This window comes from Danio rerio, chromosome 10 (assembly GCF_052040795.2).
Source record: "Danio rerio strain M-AB ecotype USA chromosome 10, GRCz13ab, whole genome shotgun sequence".
NCBI lineage: Eukaryota > Metazoa > Chordata > Actinopteri > Cypriniformes > Danionidae > Danio > Danio rerio.
Genome location: NC_141030.1, coordinates 35,939,335 through 35,951,124, shown reverse-complemented (window position 1 = coordinate 35,951,124; position 11,790 = coordinate 35,939,335).

The window sequence follows — 11,790 nt, the reverse complement described above, 5'->3', positions numbered from 1 at the left end:
TTGAGGAGTAGGGTTAGGGGTGAGGTTTGGGGACACGCCTCCTTTAAAAATCCTAAATGTTGATCCAAATTAAATTATATGAATTTTTATTTTTCATTCAAATTAGCTGCTTTTGGACAGTGCAGTGGGTAGCGTTGTCGCCTCACAGCAAGAAGGTTGCTAGAGCCTCAGCTGGGTTAGTTGGCATTTCTGTGTGGAGTTTGCATGTTCTCCCTGTGTTTGTGTGTGTTTCCTCTGGGTGCTCCTGTTTCCCCCACAGTCCAAAGACATGCAGTATAGATGAATTGGGTAAGATAAATTGTCCGTAGTTTATAAGTGTGAATGGGAGTGTATGGGTGTTTCCCAGTGATGGGTTGCAGCTGGAAGGCCATCCGCTGCATAAACCACATGCTAAGAAAGTGGGCGGTTTATTCCACAGTGGCAACCCCAGATTAATAAAGGGACTAAGTCAAAAAGAGAATAATTGAAGTTGGCGCTTTTCTGACAGTACGTAAAATAGTTATGTTTCCTCATGAGATCAGGCTTGTCACAACACATTTCAGCACAAGTATCAGTGCCTTCAAACGCCTCCTGTTCATTCATGACCTTTGTGTAATCATTTAGGTTTGGTTTGGTTTGGTTGGTGCCTTTGCACTCAGTCACCCTGAAAGAAGTGTGTTTGTGGAGCCCTTGAGTGGGCCGATGTAGACAACACGTTCTAGGTTTACTGGAACACTGACTTCACAAGCTCAAATGAGGTTGAGGAAAAGCGATCCCTCAGAACCACCTTCAACGCCGCCATCCAGACCTCGCTCCTCTTGTACTGCCGTAAACACAAATAGCCTTGTGTTTTTATGTGCCAAGGGCGTTTGCTTGAATAGTTCGGCATACAGAATCCCAGCCAAAGCCCTGTGGCTGCCCCCTGCTCATAAACTCTGCTGTGTGTCCAGAGGTGTTTACATGGTCAGGTAAAGAGTCAACGAGTGCCTGGAGACGCTTGCTGACACGTTATAACCCCACACACACTGTATGTGTTAGTGACCTGTAACCACACAGGGCCGAATAACTCAAGGTCATGTTTATATGGTCAGCGCTGGACCCTTCAGCACAGGGCAGGCGCTTATCACAGAGACCTGACTGCTGCCGGACAAACATGAGGACGCTGAAATTCATAAGTGGGGTTTTTTTATTAGGAGAAGTCATGCAAAGATGAAAATTTGCTGGTAATTTAATAACCCTTGTGGCATCCAAGATGTAAGTGACTCAGTAGAGCATTAAAGAAGATTTTCAGCTAAAAGTTTGATCCTTGGTGATTCATAAAAAGCCAAAGTCAATATACTGACACTTTCGGAGTTAAAAAAAGACTGACTATGGATGCCTGTAGAGCTATTCTTACAATTAATAATGTTTTATTTACTGTCTGCGCATAATTTTGTAAAAAAAAAAAAACTAAAAAAAAAAGAATTTTGAGAGTGTACGAGCTGAAATCTTCACAAATAAAATAAATAACTTTTAGCTTGGCTTAGCATAAATCATTGAATCGGATTAGACCATTAGCAACTACTTAACAGTGAAAATTGGTCTCTGTTCAGAAGTGCTGCCTATCATCCCACTGAGTCATTAAAGTCATGAATAAAGGGGGGGAGGTACTATGTGTGCACGTGCCTGAATGTGGCTAAGAACTATACTCTCATTCTTTTTTCTAGTAATAATCAAGAAACTTTGCTGCTGAACCAGGCGTAAGGAGAAATATCTAAATTCTTTTTTTGAGCACGATGCTTAGTAACATGCCTATTTTTAAAATATTGACTGTTTATTAGTACTTATAAAACTCATTTTCTTTATGATCTATTCTACATTCCTAATCCTATCCAATAACTAAATCCAACTACATTAATAACTATTAATAAGCAGAAAATAAGAACTGTATTGAAGCTAAATTCATGGTAAAGCATTTATTAAGAGCAATAAGTGTATTTCAAATTAATGTGTGTGCGGATGATAGCTGTTGACTTCCCAGGCTCATTCTGAAAATATACCGCTATAAACATTTCTGGAGAGCAGCTAATACATCCCAGTATTAAGTTTTTTTTGCAGTTTTGTTATTGTGAATACACCAGAGGCCACTGTGTATGCTTTATCAGATCTTAAATTTCTCTGGCGAGTGGCATTACATCCTGCTGTTCTCGTGTAAATCCACCCTAGGCCGCTGTAGACTGACTGACTGACTGACTGAATGACTGACTGAATGATCGACTGACCCACCCTCCTACTTCCCTAATCCCAACCAATAGTGTTTCATAAGCACCGACTGACCCCCCTACCCACTTCCCTAAACCCAACTGACAGTTTTAAAAAGCAATCCTGAAAAAGAAAAGCCCTTGCCTGATTTTTACCATGTTTTCAGATTTTACCACAATCTCACCCTTTTATTTGCTTCTTTATTTTATTTATTTCTCTTTTGCTTTTGTCTTACTTGCTTGCTGAAACTTTACTTCACCAGACTCAAACCTCATCATCGTGGTAAACTCCTCTCTGCTGTTCGTTTTAAAGACAAAATGCAGCCATACATACTTCTGGCTACACAATTTGTGATCTCCAGAATTTTTTATAGGGCTAAGTTTTCAGAATAAGCCTATTTATGAATCACCCATGGCCACGTTTTCAACTGAAATCATTTAATAAAAAGGAAAATAAAGTCACCAACATAATGAATGGCCTGAGGGGGGGGTTCACTAAACAGAAAATTTCACTTTGGAGTGAACTGTCTCTTAAAAAATTTCCCTTGAACCCCAAATTTAGTCCACCTTGAAATAAAGAAGAACCCTTCTGCTGAGAGGGAAAGCAAGAAGTGAAGATTCACTTTTGGTTCTTTTCAAACACAGGCTTATGAGATGAGAAATGCTTGTCATTACCGAGAATAAACTTCCTCAGAGGATAAACACAATTGTCCTCAAGTGGAAACAATCTCAGCATGGTATCATGGGAAAATCATACCAGCCAAAATGTTTCCAGCACCATCGAATGCTTCTTTTTTTTCGCATGACACAAAGAAAAACCGCAAGACGACAGACATGGAGGCATAGGTAAAAGCTCTTCCGTTTTTCTTCAGAGATGCTCGGTCGCTGGTTTAAATCATAGCTGGCGTTAACAGAATTCTTCCAGTCCCTCGTGACAATTAAACTGGGGGAAAGTAATAACTCTTTGATCGCAAACTGTTGCCAGACACTTCTCCAGCATGCCCTCGTTCATGAATCTCCCGTTTTACCATCCGTCAGGGACGCGACAGTAAACCGATCCACCAACCTCAAGGTTTGGACTCGGCCAAGCAAATTTGACTGCTACACGCTCTCAACAGCAGAGCCTTTCGGGTGAAATATTGGAGATGTTTTTAATCAGTAGTTTGCCGTTTGTAAAATCGCGCTGTATTATGTTTTGAAGTGTAGTGGAGGAAGCAATATATGTTCTGGCCAGCAATCATCCAGTTTCTTTCAGAGTTGAATTGTGTGTATTTGCACCGTCTGCTCAGGTTCAATTCGGTTTGATATCGTGTTAAAACTTTGAGTTAAATGTTTAAGGCAAGTGTGTAGATTAATAACTCAATTGTTGTTATTTTGAACAGACACATGGGCTCAGCACTGTCGCCTCACAGCAAGAAGCTTGCTGGTTCAAGTCTCGGCTGAGTCAGTTGGCATTTCTGCATGGAGTTTGCATCACTGTGGGTTTCCTCCGGGTGCTCCGGTTTTCACCATTGTCCAAAGACATGCGCTATAAGTGAGTTGAATAAACTAAAGTGGCCGTAGTGTATGAGTGTGAATAGATGTTTCCCATTTGTGAGTTGCAGCTGAAAGGGCATCCGCTGTGTAAAACATATTCTGGATAAGTTGGCGGTTCAATCTGCTGTGGCCACCCCTGAAGAACAAAGAGATTAGCCGAAGGAAAATGAATGAATGAAATTTTACACCTGTTTCATGCACACACACACAAACACACACACACACAGACACACACACACACAGACACACACACAAACAAAGACAACATGCAAGCACATGAATAATATGTGTGTTTAGGCAATGTATAGTGTAAATAATATAATGGAAAATAATAATTACAATTCATATTTATTTTATATTTTATAATTATTTATTTATTAAAAATCTTTAAATCTTTATAAAAAAAACACTAGAAAAAAGAACCACCATCAAAGGTTGATCTAAATAAAACTAAATGTGGTCATCTTGTGAAATCTAAATCCATTCAAGTGAATCAGTCTGATTCTGATCCCACTGGCTTGTTGTTAAACCTGAAAATAATGATAATGATGATGATGATGATGATGGTCTTGATCTTCAACTTCAAAGCTGATCTGTGGAAAGCCTGTTGTTTGCATCAGAGCAGAGTTATGTTACGACACTGAGTACTTTGCAAGCTTTTGAGTGTTTTCTTTAAAACGAAATGTCCACACTGCAGCGGGATGTGTGTTTCAGGTGGCCTGTGTGAGTCTCTATCTCTCCCTGGAGGATTTCAGCTTGCGAGCCGAGAGGCCCCGACACAGAAAACATATTAGACAGACCAGTCCCAAAAGTCAACCCTCCTTCTTTCTCTTCCTCCCTCTCTCTTTCATTCCTCACCTCTTTTACGCCGTCGCTCTTCTCTCCTGAGAGTTGTATATACAAGCTGTGATGTTACTGAGGCTGTTACCCGACACACTCCTTTAAAAACACAAAAAAGTGATAGAGACGCAGCACTTTTTGTCGTCACTTAGAACTTGACCTTTGGCCCTTGCTCAGAATCCAAACGTTTTCCACACTAATGCTTCCCTGCTTTTATTATTGCTTGTTAAAATGTCCCTATTTCTGCAGAAAGAGGTATCAGCTGACACCTGACATCGCCTTCGCAAAACCAGCTACAGGAGAAAAGAAAGAGGTCATGATTGTGACCTCACAGAGATGCTGAGAAAATCCAGACCTGCGAAGGATGAAGAGGGAGAAAGTCATTTCCTTTTTCTTATGTGCAGAAAAAGAAATGATGCTTTCCGTCTGCATGCATTACAATAGTACAGGTATATTTTTCATTTGACTAACGATAAGCCAGATTAGATGTGCCTTCTTATTTTGTCTTTAATTGACTTTGAGTTGCATCCAAATGCTCTATTATAATCCAATCTAATGTTCCAAAGTCCCAGTTCTAGTTCCAGTATAGGTAGTAAATACTCAAATATCTAATTTAATTGTTTTTATGCATCTAAATTAAATTGTGAAATGTAAAAGAAAGTGGAAAATATTCATAAACACTTAATATTCATAAACACATACTAGATTTTAAATAGTATGGTTAAAATACATTAAAGAAATTAAAAATACATTTTGGATAGATTTAAGAGGGATATGGTTGTACTGGATGGGTTTACTTAGTTGTTAGCTGTTATAACTACAGACGTTATGTATGTATATCCAGAATTATTAAATGAAATTTAAAATAAATGTTTAATGAAAAACAAAAATTATCAAAATTGTAAACCTATTTCATTTGAGCTTTTTAAAGACTAAATTTAAATCTAAAAAAATGTAAAACAATTAAAATTTCCAAAACTTTCCAAATATCAAAATAAAGCTAAAAACAAACAAAAAATAAATAAATTAATAAATATATAAATTGGATTAATTGGATAAAATTATGGTATTGCATGCTATTCTTAAGCTGTATCTCTTTCACCAACACTCGTCTTTTGTGTAACAATGTATTTATCCCCATAGTAATTGCTGTTAATACTGTAGTTCATGTGTCTGTATGAATTGAGTGGAGATGCTGAGGGAGGAGAGAGGGGCAGTTTGCATTTAAATCATTCTGATACATCAGGTCAAGCCTCCTGGTTTTCCTCCTGCAACCTCGAGAACTCTTGGACTGGGATGAATTAAGTCATTATTAATTACCCTTCAAGAGCTCCATCCCAATCATAAATAATGTGGAAGAAACAGACCACCACCTACAGCACAGTAAAAGGGAAATATTTACTGCAATAATCAAAATACTTTCATCATCCTGTTTAAATGTCCACTTACACCTTGCATGTTTTCTGTTTATTTTGTTATTTATCTCAGAAGATGTGGATGAAACCGACTGCAGATTTCACAGATATTCATACCTTTTGGAGAAATTCAAAATATGCAGATCTACACACGGTTTGCTGCAGTTTTCAGCTGAAATGAAGAACTAGAGGTAATTAAAAAATAAAGTCACACAGATTATGATTACGGAGAAGACTCTTAATGATTAAACTCTGACTTCTGACTGGTTAAATATTTTTTTCAGCTAGTTTTCAAGTACAAGAAATAAGATTTTTACCAGAAGAAAAATTATTATAGCAAATGCTGTAAAAGGGCCCTTGGTCTGGTAAACAAAACTTATATTAAATATATTGGAAATATATTTAAAATATATAGAAAATATATTTAAAAAAATAAAAATAAAAAAAATTTCAGAGGAGGGCTATTAATTTTGACCTCTACTGTTTTTGTATGTGTTTGGAAAAAAAGTAATATATTACAATCTTTAGGCAGTTTTTTTTAGGAAACAAAAAGTTTTCAAAGTTACTAAAAGTAATGTTAAAAAGTATGTTTACTGTTATTTATGCACTTTTTAAAAGAGTTAGATAAACCTAATCTTAACCTTAACTCAACACTGTTGCCTCGTGTACATGGTATTTTGAAATGAGTGTTTCCATCGCATATGAAAATACAGATTATAGTTACATCATTAAAGAAATAACGGAAAAACAAAGAGAAATTTTAATAACATATTAATTTTTTTATTTGTATTATTTTATTATTTATTTTGCTTCGGCTTAGTCCCTTTATTCATCAGAGGTCGCCTTATCAGGATGAACTGCCGACTTATCCAGCATATGTTTTACACAGCGCATGCCCTTCCAGCTGCAACAACCTTCTTGCCGTAAGGCAACAGTGTTAACCACTGAGCCATCGTGTCGCCCAACATAAATACAATGCAGTTTTAAAAATGTAAGCAGGAAATATATGTATTAATAATTATAATGATTACAAATATCAGTCATACTTTGACTGATCAACGATTATTGTAATTTTTTCCTGGCATCAGGCATTTTCATTCCTTTCATTGCTCTACACTGTAAATAATGCAGGGTTCCACACAATTCATTCATGTTGTCTCAACACAAATCGATAAAGTTAACTTAACACTTTTAACAAATTTATATGGATTGAACATAAAAAAATTAAGTTGTCCCAATGAAATCTCAAAAATTGTGTTGTTTCAGCTCATTTTAAATCTGAAATTGAACAAGCAAAAAAATGTTTATGTAAATGTAATCATATTTCATGTTTTGTTTAAAGATTTTGGCTCCGACTGCCTTCAATTATTCCACAGTCAAGTTGATATGCTTATGAGAAGAATCAACAAGCTACATAATTTTTGCCAAAATTATGAAACGCATTTTTCATTAGCCTGGGTTGTTCATGTTTATTCTTATGTACATTATTTATGAATGCTTATATTTAATTATACGTGACAGCAAATGCTGAAATATATAAAAATATGTTTTATCTGAAAGCCCCTTATACACTGTAAAACTGTAAAAAATGTTTCACACAATTCATTAATTTTGTCTCAACACAAATTGATTAAGTTAACATAACAAATTGAAATGAATTGAACAAAAAAATTAAGTTGTCCCAAATAAATCTCTAGAATTGTGTTCTTCAAGCTCATTTTACATATGTCGTTTGACCAAGCAGCAAATCTTTTTTGTGTGTATTCTTAATTTTCAAACTTGATTTTATTTCACTTAATTTAAAGGTGGAGAATATCTTTTAACATCTATTGAACCATTTTATTCCACAAAAAGTATAAAAGAAAAGTTCTTTAGATCATTGAAATGTTTAAGAAATACAGTAATTGTTCCACCACAGCAAAAACCCTCTTTTAGAGCCTTTATTTTGTTGAGTGCATTCCAAGTTTTTGTCAGATTTTATTCAAAACGACAATACATCATTTCATTCATCGATTTTTTTTTCTTGAGGTACATCAGGGCCTCAAGCAATGCAGTAGCGGATATTAGGTTTTTAAAGCAGAACTTGTGCATTCAAACAAACATGCACATGTTTTACCACAGTTAACAAAGTTTTTCCTGCAATTTTCTGCATCTACTCTTGGCTGCTTCTAGCAAAACATGAGGTCGATTTATTTAAAAACCCATCCACCTCCATTTTCAGCTGTCATAAGGCTTGGCTCCACAACGTTTAGCCTTGGTTCCTGGACAAACAAATAACATTCCTCCTTTTAGTTTTTTCCCAATCGAAGCCAGAGGTTGTTCCCTATTTAAATACCGACCTGTTTACCGAAGGCTGTTCGCTTTAAAATCTATGAGAAGGTGAGAGCTGTGAAGTATAAACATTTGTTCTGTCCTGGCTGGTTTTAGGAAAGGTATTTTGTGTATTTTTATCTATTCCGTAAGCTCAACATACAGTCAGACGTTTGGTATTAGGAAGTTTTTCAATGCTTTTAAAAGAAGACCTTTCTGCTCATTAAGGCAGCTTTTTTTTTTTTTTTTTTTGAAGAAAAATACAGTAAAAACGTAAAAAAAAAAAATGTTTTTTCCCTGTGATTCAGAGCTGAACTTTCAGCATCATTCCTCCAGTCTTCAGTGTCACATGATCATTTAGAAATAATAATAATGTGAAGTTCTGATTAGGATTAATGGCAGCATGGTGGCTTAGTTGTTAGCACTGTTGCCTCACAGCAAGAAGGTCGTTGGTTCAAGTCCCAGCTGGGCCAGTTGGCAATTCTGTGTAGAGTTTGCATGTTCTCCACGTGTCGGCGTGGGTTTCCTCCGTATGCAAGAGTGTATGAGTGTTTCCCAGTACTGGGTTGTGGCTAGAAGGGCATCTGCTGCATAAGACATATGCTGGAATAGTTGCCATTAATTCCACCTTGGTGACTCCAAATAAATAAGGCAATAAGCCGATGGAAAATTTATAAATGAATGAACGAATGAATGATTATGGTTAATCGATACTGGAACTAAATCATTATTGATGGTTCTTATGATTATTTTCCTACTTCATAGTTGAATAAATAAATGCCTTTAGTTTTATTCTTGAACAATTTAGCATACTTGATGAATAAAAGTAATTACGTATTTAATGGGATTTTGGAATGTTTCTTTATCATAGTTTCCACCATATAAAACAGCCTAACAGTTTTTACCCTACTACTACTACTACTACTACTACTACTACTACTACTACTACTACTACTACTACCAGTAATAATAATAATAATAATAATAATAATAATAATAATAATAATAATAATACATTTTATTATCATTATTATTTATTATTATAGAGCAGCAGATCATCATATTATAATGATTTCTGAATGATTATGTAAATGAAAACTGGAGTAATCTTTAAATGCAGCTTTGAATCACAAAAATAAATCACATTTTAAAAGCAACATTAAACAAAATACCAAATATTTTATATTATAATAATATTTCCTAATTTTACTGTATTTTTATATTGTTTTTTTTATTAAAGAAATGCAGCCTTGGAAAGCAAAATATGCTTATTTTAAACAATTTTTTTTTTTAATGGTACTGCTCCAAACCTGACATAGTGTCTCCATGTGAACTTTCTCTCTCTCTCAATTCAATTTAATTCTATTTAATATATATATATATATATATATATATATATATATATATATATATATATATATATATATATATATATATATATATATATATATATATATTTTTTTTTTTTTTTTTGGCATGGCAAATGTTACAAATGTATTGCAAAAGCAATTATAAAGCATTTATAAAGTTCACATAAAAAAGAACATACACATATAATAAAAAACACAGTAAATAGTTGTAGTAGTAGTATGAATATAATATATCATATTATTCAATATATTATATATAAACAGTTTATATTCATTCATTTATTTTCTTTTTAACTTAGTCCCTTTAATCATCAGGGGTCGCCACAGCGTAATGAACCGCCAAATATTCTGGCATATGTTTTACGCAGCAGATGCCTTTCTAGCCGCAACCCAGTTCTAGAAAACACCTACAAACTCTCGCCATCGCACTCATTCATACACTATGGCCAATTTAGTTTATTCAGTTCACCTATCCTGCATGTGTTTGGACTGTGGGGGAAACCCATGTGAACACAGGGAGAACATGCAAACTCCACACAGAATGACAGCTGACCCAGCCGGGACTCGAACCAGCGATCTTCTTGCTGTAAGGCAACAGCGCTAACCAATGAACCACCTCGTTGCCTTGTTTGTTTTTTATATAGTAATATTTCATTATGCCATTAAAATAGTTCAGGGTTACATGTAAACCATAGACAGTTTCACTAACCTGATATAAGACAATGGAAGCCTATGTAATGTCTTTGCTAAAATAGACAAACCTGTGTTTCTGTATGTGTGTGTGTGTGTGAGAGAGACTGAATCACCTGCACAATGATGCCGCTGTGTGTCTTTACTGGATGCATAAAAGCACTCTGGCCTCCTCAAAGCTTTAGTCCTTATCTCTGTAAAACAGCGTGAGGTCAGAGAGGGACAAGCCTCTCACATTCCCTCTCACACACAGACAATGCAAAAGTACCACGGCCTTTGCCTGATCCGACAGATCTGGGGTCAGTGTGAAATAAAGGGAGGTCTGGCAATCCATCACAGTCGACGTCTCTTTAAAACATATAGCATTACTGTCCTGTTGAGGAGGGTGAGCCATCAGATAGACAAGATCAGTGCATCTGTATTACATTAGACTTGTCACGATGATTTCTAGACGTTCATTGCTAATTGGCGTGAAACTGTAAATATTTTAGCTTGAGTTACGTACTGTAGTGTGACCAAAAACATCAGGTTTCAGGGGAATTAAAGCTGTATTTCATGGTAAGAAATAAATAAAGAATATGAAAAAGTATAAGGGAAAAAAATAGAGGGGGAAATATTTATAGACAAATTATAGAAAAATTATATTTATTTTTTAATGCTTTTGTTAAATAAAAAACTTTTTTATTGATATTTATTTATTATTAAGGAATGATGATAGTGTTTAACACTGGCTAAAACATTGAATATTTTAGAATTATTAATAGTTATGCAGTACAAAATAACAAACTGATATGGAAAGTATAATATTTCAAATGTTTATTTATTTATTTTGCCTATTTAATAAGCAGACAAAATAGGTTAAAAACGACAAGTATTGATATTACAAAAATAAAATTCAGTCAATTTAGTCGTTTTAGTCATTTGGGATGCAGTGACACACACAGTCAGATATTTTGCTGAAAAGATCCACCACTTTTGATGCTCATAAACTATCATAAAAGTCCTCGTGCTGTACATATTAGGGGGTTTGCTGAAGGTGCAGCTGATGTGTAGCGAGGTATTTGCGTCTTTGCGTTCATTGAACAGTAAAAATGATTAGCAAATCCATAAAACAGTCCCTAAAAAAGTGACGTTGGATTTTCAGTTTCGGGCTCAGGCACAATTTGCAGTCAAGCATGCCGCGCCAAAGCCAAACCAAACTGCGCTCTGTGGGGGAAATAACCCAGAGGAAACCCAGGCCAACACAGGGAGAACATGCAAACTCCACACAGAAATGTCAACTGAACCAGTCAGGGCTCGAACCAACGACTTTCTTGCTGTGAGGCAACAGTGCTAACAACTAAGCCACCATGCTGCCATTAATCCTAATCAGAACTTCATATTATTGCTGTGAGGCAACAGTGCTAACCA